Source organism: Triticum dicoccoides, chromosome 4A, assembly GCF_002162155.2.
Source record: "Triticum dicoccoides isolate Atlit2015 ecotype Zavitan chromosome 4A, WEW_v2.0, whole genome shotgun sequence".
Lineage (NCBI taxonomy): Eukaryota > Viridiplantae > Streptophyta > Magnoliopsida > Poales > Poaceae > Triticum > Triticum dicoccoides.
This window is the reverse complement of record NC_041386.1, coordinates 690,241,263-690,251,403: the sequence shown is the minus strand read 5'-3', so window position 1 is coordinate 690,251,403 and position 10,141 is coordinate 690,241,263. Positions and strand designations below refer to the sequence as shown.

General features: G+C 56.2%; 1 protein-coding gene across 2 annotated transcripts in view; it reads right to left on the bottom strand.

Annotated features, from left to right (window-relative positions):
* Positions 1 to 7,620: 7,620 nt before the first annotated feature.
* LOC119287945 (putative disease resistance protein RGA1) overlaps positions 7,621 to 10,141 on the bottom strand; it is a 12,297-nt gene continuing 9,776 nt past the window's right edge. Inside the window, exon 6 of one of the 2 annotated variants that reach the window (XR_005141048.1) lies at positions 7,621 to 7,780. The gene's annotated coding sequence lies outside the window, so the exon portion shown is untranslated. Of the gene's footprint in view, positions 7,781 to 8,052; positions 8,366 to 10,141 lie in introns of those variants that run through there. The other variant, XR_005141047.1, reaches the window with a different exon arrangement.

The following is a 10,141-nucleotide window of genomic DNA, read 5'->3' as shown; positions in this document are numbered from 1 at the left end:
TTTGGCTTAACTATGTTGCTCTGCACAGTTTTGCCGCATCTCCAGTGTCCAGAAGGGTTGCTCCTGTTATCTAGGGCTTACTCGGTGCATCGTGTGAGACTGACAATGGGACCCATACATGGGTGTAGTCGACCAGTGAACGGCTTGGCGGCAACCTAATTAGAGCAAGTAAGATAACATGCTTATAGCCCGCTTACATGGTGATTTTGTCTATGTGAAGGGGAGAGACATGAAAAAGTAAGGAGAACGGGCTCTCATACAATAGGCTAGCTTTATGTGTGCTCCTAGACAGATACAATAAATGTGAAGAAAAACTACTAATCTTATAGCCAACCTTATATCTAAGCTTATTGTATGTGTGACTATAAGTGATAGTTATAGATGATATGACAATATCATATAGCCAACAGTGTATTATTAACGACGCTCTCAAGCCACATTGGGTACCCTAACTACAGCTGCAACTTATTGTCGTCTCGTTTCATTGCGCAAGAGTTTGGGAGCAACCACACATGGCAAGGCAGGCAGTGGTGGCTAACCCCTGGCCGGTGATCGCCGGAGGAAGACCAGATATACCGATAAGAGAAATTGTTCACCCCTTCCCACTTTGTTGTGCAATGTGTATGCTCCAAAAAATAGGGATGTTTGTCATATTACCCCCAAAAAATAGGGATGTTTGCCATATTACCCCCCTCGCCCCCAAAACACACACACACACACACACACACACACACACACACACACACACACACACACACACAATACAATACAATGCAAAGCCCTACCGCCTGCTACATGATGAGATGGCTTCGATGAAGAGTTGTGGCCTGAGTCGTGGAAGCCGTTCTGGCTTAACTATGTTGCTCGCCACAGTTTGCCGCATCTCGAGTGCCCAGGAGGATTGTTCGTGCGATCTTGGGCTTACTCAGTGCGCCATGTGAGATTGACAATGAAACGCGACGAGGCAAAGCTTTAAAAGGGGAAAAAAACTCGAACAAACTTGCTTAAAAGGTGTATCTCGGAGAAGCTCCTAATAAAAGCCATAAGAAATTCTGCAAATTGAAGCCAGATGGGTAAAAAGTGTAAGTGGCTGATTTCATTTGAAAAATTGGTCCAGTAGAGCTCGCCTGGGTACATGACCCAATCACGTGGATTAATTCTAGTACGTGGCCAAGTTCTTTTCTTGAGAAGTTTGCACTTCTATTCTTGTCTTTCCGCAGACCATCAGACAAGCTGATCAACAATAAGCGCCTAAGATATTCAGAGAGTGCTCAATGAACGCAAGAGAAAATTACCAGCTGCATGCATGCTCTCTCCTTGAGTTCATAAGCTGTCCAGATGAACAAACTTAGCTTATCCCACCGCCTTGATGCGGTGCCAGTGCACTACTCTGCTCGCGCACACACACGAAACTGCCCTTGCGTCGACCTGAATGAAACACATGCAGAAACCCAAGCCGGCACGCAAAATATCTCTCCACGCACGCAGGGCGACATCGCCCCAAGACAGTGACTTGAGTGAAAGAACTTTGAACCCAATTGGAGCCAACAACACTATCTTTAACTTCAATAGGTTATCTATCTAGTCGTAGAGAGATAGCACTCCCAAAGCAGAGATGGCCCGACATGAAGGTAAAGCATCAGCACACAGTAGTACTCCGTACAGTACATGAGCGCGGTGGCCACTTTAGGTCTTTAATTTAAAGCGATCGATCGATTGATCGACGGTCCACTGCGGAGCGTAGGTAGCCCACTTTCTTTGGCCAACCATTTCCCCCGATTCCGCCCGCGTAGAGTGTGTGGACATCCACGTAGCCCGCCGATCGCTTTTGCCGTAGGTAATGTCATCAAAGAAGGCGAGGCCGTCGACGCACGCAGGTAACCTGCAGCTGATCGCTCTTTCGATGGGAGGGGCAAAGAGAGAAAGAGCGGCCATTGGTCGAGCTAGCGTCCAGATGGAAGCGCGTGCAAAGCGAAGAAACCTTGGTGGCGAAAGGTCAGAGACTTCCTGTTTGTTTAAGGGGAACGAAGTGACTGCTGTACGTACGTGTGAGTTGAGATGGACAAACAAGGTTAGCAGACCGCGCTCAACAAACTGAGGCTATGTTCAACGTAAATTTCTGATTCGTGCACCCTCCGACTGAACAGCACTCACCGTCACCTTCTTCTCCTCCTCGATCGGCCGGCCTGAATCCTGCACCTGCCCGCCCAGCACTCTCCAGACTGAGTCCGGCTGACAAGGCATTTACTACACCAAGCTCGCCGTTCCGTCGACGATGTTGGGAATTTAGGCACTCGATCTCTCAATCACAGAGAAGACAGGCTTTTTGCGTCGCGTGCAAACTTGTGACCTTTTCACGTTTTTCTTACAGCTATTTATTCTGTTACAACGGGAAAGAGGCAGGTAGCGATCCTAACTACGCGCCACGATCCGCCAGACTCGCGCCATCCCACGAGAGCTGATCGTGTCTCCTACGCTACCTGCGAGGCCACCGGGTCGATCGTGGTGACCACGTCCAACCGGCCCAAGCTAGCTACTTGCACGGCGCGCACATGTCGCGGCTCATGCGTTTCTGTTTATTTCACAGAGAAACAAACTGGCCTAAGCACAACGACTAGATTAGCTAACAAATCACCTCCCTAATCTTGACGTTGGCGAATTATTTCAACCATACCGATCCTCTTCTTCAGCTCCTGAAAGATGAGACGTCCAAGTGCCTTCGTCAGAGAATCAGCCAGTTGATCACTAGTTCTGACGTAGTCGATGTAGATTCGCCCCTGCTCCACGCACTCACGAATGAAGTGGTACCTGATCTCTATGTGTTTACTGCGATCGTGGAACACAGGGTTCTTCGCCAGGGAAATCGCCGACTTGTTGTCGACGAGAAGCTTCGGCAGAACGGCCTCCTTGTTCAGCATCTCGCCAAGTAGCCGCGCCAGCCAAATACCCTGACACGCAGCGGTGGTGGCGGCCATGTACTCTGCCTCGCACGATGAGATCGCCACCACCCTTTGCTTCTGGGACTGCCAGCTCACCGGGCTCTTGCCGAGGAGGAAGATCACCCCCGTCGTGCTCTTCCTGTCGTCCGTGTCCCCGGCGTGATCCGAGTCGCTGTAGCCGGTTAGCCGCAGCTCCCCCCCGCCGCGCTCATATGCGCAGCCGTGGTCCAGTGTCCCCGCTACGTACCGCAGAAGGTGCTTTACGGCGGCGTAGTGGTCGGAGGCAGGCTTCTCCATGAACCTGCTCAAGTACCCTACTGCAAACGTAATGTCGGGTCTTGTGTGTACCAGATACCTCAGCCCGCCGATGATGCTACGATACTTGGTCTTGTCCACCGGGGACGCGGCGCTCTCCTTGCTCAATTTGAGCCGAGCCTCCATGGGAGTGTTGCAAGGGTTGCAGTCCTCCATGCCCGCACGCTCCAGCAGCCGCTTGGCATAGGCCGCCTGCCCGAGCACGATCCGGTCGCGCTCCTGGCTCACCTCGATCCCGAGGTAGTAGCTGAGCTTGCCCAAATCGCTCATGCGGAACAGCCTGGTCATTTGCTGCTTGAAGACGTCGATCTCTGATGTGGCCGCGCCGGTGATGATGAGGTCATCTACGTAGACTCCGACGATGAGGAGGGAGCCGCCTGTGCCGCGTCGGTACACCGCGTGCTCTGACGGGCAGCGCTCGAAGCCCAGCGCGCAGAGGCTCTCGTCCAGCTTTGCGTTCCAGGCCCTCGGCGCCTGGCGGAGCCCATAGAGTGCCTTGCGGAGGCGCAGCACTTTGTCTTCCTGACCGGCCACAGCGTACCCCGGCGGCTGCTGCACGTAGACTTCTTCGAGCAAATCCCCGTTCAGGAATCCGGACTTGACGTCCATGTGATGAACCTGCCAGCCGTGGTGCGCCGCGAGTGCGATGAGCACGCGCACCGAGTCCATTCTCGCGACTGGTGCAAAAACTTCCTCGAAGTCGATGCCCTGCCGCTGGACATAGCCTTTTGCCACCAAGCGCGCCTTGTGCTTCACCACGGCGCCACGAGCGTCCTTCTTCAGTTTATAGACCCATCTCAGGCCGATCGGACGGTGACCAGGTGGGAGCTCGCTCAGCTCCCAGGTGTTGTTGGCGATTATACTCTGCATTTCTTCGTCCATTGTTGTGTGCCATCCCTGATCCCTTTCTGCCTCAGTGAACGAGGCCGGCTCCTCGCCCGCGAGCAGGCACAGGTCGCTGTCGCTGTAGACGGCCTCCACCTCCTCCGTCGTGTCCCACACGTTCTCAAGGGTGCGGTACCGGTGCGGCGCCTCCGCGCCGGCAGGTGCTTCCGACGCACCGGTGGGTGGTGAGACGAATTCAACGCCCGTTGGTGTCGAGATGGGCGTTCCGTACGTCGGGGAGGCAGGTGAGGGCGCGCAGGTCGCGCTCTGTGGCGTGGATGGCTCGGTAGTGGGCGTGGGCACCGCATCATGCGTGCCAGGGGAAGCATGCACAGGCTCTGCCCGGGCGCCAGCAGGCACCAGCTCGATGGTGAAGACGTCCATGCCGACGCTCTGTCCTTCTGCCACAGAGCTCCAGTCCCATGATGCACTCTCGTCGAACACGACGTCGCGCGACACATGAGCTCGCCCGGAGGGTGGGTGATAGACACGGTAAGCCGCTGATCCAGGCTCGTACCCGAGGAACACCATGGGCACACTCCGGTCGTCCAGCTTCTTCACGTTCGGGCGTGTCACCTTCACGTGAGCGACGCACCCAAAGGTTCGAAAGTGCTGGACACTTGGCCGGCTCCCACACCACGCCTGGTATGGGGTCATGCCGGTCACGCTCTTGGTTGTCGCCCTGTTGAGTAGGTGCACCGCAGTCGTCACGGCTTCGCCCCAGAAGCGAGCCGGAACACCCTTGGCCTTGAGCAAGCACCTTGCCATGCCGACGATCGTCTGGTTACAGCGTTCGACCACGCCGTTCTGCTGCGGCGTGTATGGGGCGGTGAGCTGCCGGTGCACCCCCAATTCCGCGAAGAACTCCCCAAGGCTAGTGGAGTTGAATTCACCCCCACGATCGGTGCGCAGAGTCTTGAGACGGTGGCCGGACTCGCGCTCTGCTGCTGCCTGGAATTGACGGAGCGCCGCTTCCGCCTCGTCCTTCGTCGTGAGCAGCCGCAGCCACATGAAGCGACTCTTGTCGTCGACGAGCAGGAGGAAGTACCGCTTCCCTCCCGGCGTAGCAGGGGAGATCGGCCCGCACAGATCCGCGTGCACAAGCTCGAGCACCTCCCCGGCGCGGTTCAGTGCTTGGCGAGGGAAAGGAGCTCGACGGTGCTTCCCTGCCAGGCATGCCTCGCAGCGCGGTCCACCTCGTCGAGGAGGGGCAGACCGTGCACCATGTTGCCCCGTGAGAGCGAACGGAGCGCCTGGAATCCGATGTGGCCGTAGCGCGCGTGCCACAGCCATGCTTCGTCGCCAGCGTGCATTGCAAGGCACACTGGTCGCGCCAGGTTCAGGCGCAGTACGTACAGGCGTCCGTGGCCTCGCTGCACACGCGCGACTAGCCGCCCGTTCGGGTCGCGCAGCGTGAACTCGCCGTGGCGAACGTGCGCGTTGTAGCCACTCTCGTCCAGTTGCCCTATGCTGACGATGTTGCTGCACAACCTGGGCATATAGTACACCTCCGACAGAATGAGATGCTCACCGTTGAGGCATTGGAAGAGGACGGTTCCTCTCCCCTCGATCTGCACCGTAGACCCGTCCCCCAGCTTCACCGCGCCGCGCACACCACAGTCCAGCTCGGAAAAGATCTCGCGCCGGCCGGACATGTGGTTGCTCGCGCCTGTGTCCAGGAACCAGGCCGTGTCACACTCTCCTCCGTTCGGCACCGTGCGCGCCTGCGAGTGCTCCTCGTTGAGCAGGACGTGCTCCACGGGCGTCTCCGTGGGTGCGGTGAGCTCGCACAGACTCGCCAGGAGGAGCGTGGACTCCTCGGTGACGCCCTCCGCAAGGTGGACCTGCTCCTTGCGCTCGCGCCTAGGCTCGGTGCAGTCGCGCGAGAAGTGCCCCATGTGGTAGCAGTTGTAGCATTTTACTTTGCTCATGTCACGGCCGCCACCGCGGCCACCGGAGCCACCGCCCCGTCGCCCCTGGTTCCTGCCGCGGCCGCCTCCACGGCCGCCGCCACCGTTGGCGTTGGCTCCGCCAGAGCCCTGTCCAGACTCGCGCCCCTTCTTGCGCGCCTCCCACTGCTGTTCGGTGAGGAGGAGCTGTCCGCTGCCCTGGGTCGCCGCGGGCGCCGCGCATCGCTCCTCGGCGGTGCGCAGCCGCCCGATCAACTCCTCGACCGAGACCGTACTCAGGTCCAGAAGGGTCTCAATCGCAACTGCGATCTGCGCGTATCGGGGAGGAACAACACGTAATAGTTTCTGCACGACGCGTACCTCCTCGACGGTGTCGCCGAGCATGCGTAGCTGGTTGACGAGGCTGGTGATGCGCATGCCGAAAGCGTCAAGGGACTCGCCGTCGTGGAAGGCGATCTGCTCGAAGTCCATGCGAAGACGTTGCGCGGTGGCCTCACGCACACGATGTACGCCCATCCGCATCACCTTGATCGTGTCCCAGGCCGCCTTGGCCGTCTCCTTGACGACGATGGAGCCGAGCATCTCCGGCGGAACGGCTCGGAGAAGAACGCCGAGTGCCGACTTGTCGTCGCGTACGTGCTGCGTGTTGCCCTGGATCGCATCCCAGAGCCCCCAGGACTCCAGATGGACCTTCATCACCAGCGACCACTCGATGTAGTTGGTCGAGGTGAGGGTCGGGAACGTGGTGCCGGCTCCCGGCACAAACGGCGCGCGCTCCGTGGCCGCCGCCTGGTGGATCACCACCTGCCGTTCCCGCCTCACGCGGCTCCGCCCGCGGCTGCGCTCCCGTGGTGGAGTCCCTGAGCGCGCCAGCCCGCCCCCGCCTGCGTTGGGGGCCGCCGCCGCCCCTCCGTCCGGGTGTTCTCCGTGATCGGACATGGCCAGGATCGCCAAAACCAAGGCTCTGAATACCACTTGTTGGGAATTTAGGCACTCGATCTCTCAATCACAGAGAAGACAGGCTTTTTGCGTCGCGTGCAAACTTGCGACATTTTCACGTTTTTCTTACAGCTATTTATTCTGTTACAACGGGAAAGAGGCAGGTAGCGATCCTAACTACGCGCCACGATCCGCCAGACTCGCGCCATCCCACGAGAGCTGATCGTGTCTCCTACGCTACCTGCGAGGCCACCGGGTCGATCGTGGTGACCACGTCCAACCGGCCCAAGCTAGCTACTTGCACGGCGCGCACATGTCGCGGCTCATGCGTTTCTGTTTATTTGACAGAGAAACAAACTGGCCTAAGCACAACGACTAGATTAGCTAACAGACGATGTCGGCTCAGCAGGACAGATCAAAACAGGCGGCCGTTGTGCTTCATTACATGCCATCAGCCCAGCGCTCGGGCCGACCCAGAGGGAGTACTTTGTTTATTACAGGAGACATGCCGATGCTATCACACGGCAAAGGGAATGAAGAACACACACGTCATTTGCGCAATTAATAAAACGAATCAGTCTTGGTGCAGGAACTAGTCAGTGTTTATTTATTTATTTTCCTTTTTTCTACTAGTAGAACGGAACCAGTTACTGCTGCCGTTGCTCGTCCGACGCATCCACCCACCGGTTGAACAAAACCCCGGTGATCCTCAGGCATCTCATCAACAGCAACAGCACGGACCGAGACGAAGACGATCCTCCTTTGACGCAGGTACAGTACAGGCTCATCCTCCTGAAAGAGCAGCAGAGCAAAATATCCTTCTTATCAATCTACCCCAATAATATGCAACCGAATGAGATGCGCCGGTCTTGGTCCACCCGATTGAGTACGTGCTTCCGCGAGGTTCATTGCGAGGTTTTAGATGTACCCCAGTTAGTTTAGACGTTCCACTGGAGCCTCATGCTGATTTGGCTGCGGTAACGTGGACCAAGATAACGACCCAGGGTTATGCGGATTGAAAGCAGGGTATCTGCAGACACTAATTTTTTTTTAAAACGAAGACGCCAGAGGCGTCCGATTTTAAATTAATAAAGCCCACAACTTAGGCAGCGTACATAGTAACTTAAACCAACGTCTGAGCAACACAAACCACACCAAACGACGATCAGCCCCAAAGTAATAGTGCGGTACAAGGCATATGGAGCCGATAAAAGAGCGCGCAGGCTCAGAGAGAACACATCCAAAAGGGGCTACTCTTCCCTGGGTAGCAGCGGCAACAGACGACGAAGCTCGGGCCATCGAGTAGACAATACGAAGGAGGGCGAGCACATGGCGATGTAGGTCAGCGTCCTGTTGTCTTTCCAATGGAGCCCACAGCTGTAAGAAAATGATGCATTTATAAATGACGTCAGCGGGATGAGAAGGGAAAACACCCTCAATTGTAAACTTGTTGCGAATGCGCCAGAGAGCCCACAACAAAGCAGCTGCACATGTCCACATGATACGTCGATAGGAGCCCTGGACCGAGGATAGTGACGACACTAGCTCGAAGCGGGAGCATGGATCCCAATCTACGCCCGCGGCCTCCCGGACCGTGCTCCTAGCGAAGCGGGCTAGAGGGTACCGGAAGAACGCGTGATCCGCGTCTTCAGGAACACCACACAGCGCGCAGGGCCCTGAAGCCGGCCCGTTTCGTTTAGCTACGTTAATGGAGGTAGGTAGTCGATCATGGCACAGTTGCCAGAGGAACACCTTGATTTTAAGCGGGATGCGAGCCTTCCAGAGCCCCTTAGCAGCCTGGAAAGCCGGGCCGCGTGCCAGCTCTCGGTATAGAGAGTTGACCATGAATTTGCCAGAGCCCGTGAGCCTCCAAGACACCAAATCCATGTCAGCTGACAGGTGCACCTCTGCGGTAAGAGCTCGCAAGCGATCCTAACTGACCACCTCGCCCTGAGAGCTCCCTTCTGAAGAAGATAGAAGGCGGGGAAGTGCTGAAGGCCGTGGCTACTAGTTGATTGGCATCAACGGAACTCCGACCAAAGGGGTTGTTGGCCGATCCAGAGATCAAGCCAGAGTCGCGTGGAGCGGCCGCTATTAACCGTGAGCTTCGTCCCTCTGGCAAAGTACGGCTTTAGAGATTGAATGGAGTTCCAAAAAGGAGACCCATTGCCTACTGCCTCAAACCCCCCCCCCCCCAGGGAGGTATTTGGCACGCAGGAGGTCCATCCAGAGGCCAGTCTCGCCCTGAAACATCCTCCAGATCCACTTACACATGAGTGCGATGTTCATCAGCTTCGTGTTGATGATCCCAAGGCACCCCCGGGCTTTGGGTCGACAAACAGCCAGCCACTTAACCATGTGGTACTTTCGTTTCGTCCCCGCCCCTTCCCAAAAGAAACAAGCCCTTGGGGTGTCCATTTTGGTGTGCACCCCGTTAGCCAACAGGAACAAACCCATGGCAAACATAGGCAAGGACAAGAGGCTGGAGTTGGTTAAGATAAGTCTTGCCCCTGAAGACATGTATCTCCCTCTCCACGGGCACACTCTACCCGCCACCGTAGTGCAGAGAGGATCCCAATCTGAGATCAGGCACTTTTTCTCAGAGATTGGGAGGCCAAGGTAAGTAAACGGTAGCTTCCCCAATTTCCAGTTTAGCAAGTTAGCTACACGTAAACTATCAGCCGCCTCCATCCCTATGGACACTGCTTCACACTTGTGAAAATTAATTTTGAGCCCTGATGTTATCTCAAAGCACAAGAGAACAGCCTTGACCTTTGCGATGCTGTGCAAGTCTGGCTCAAAAAGAAGAAGCGTGTCGTCTACATACTGCAGGTGCGACACCCCCCCGGGATCAAGGTGCTGGCCACTCCCTTGATGTGGCCTGCAGCACGGGCTTGATCAAACATGGCACCCAAGGCATCGGCCACGAAGTTGAAAAGCAACGGTGAGGCCGGGTCCCCTTGACGCAGCCCACGTTTGTTTCAGCGCTATAGACACTAATCTATGGACCATCCCTGTTTCAGCGCTGCTTTATTATATACCTATGCTTAAAACCCTGTCATGCCATTTTTTTATGGGAAAAGGCTGGAGTTCTGGCATTGCATTATAGATCGGAAAGAATTATAGGGTTACAGAGAAAGGTGAACCTAAGTT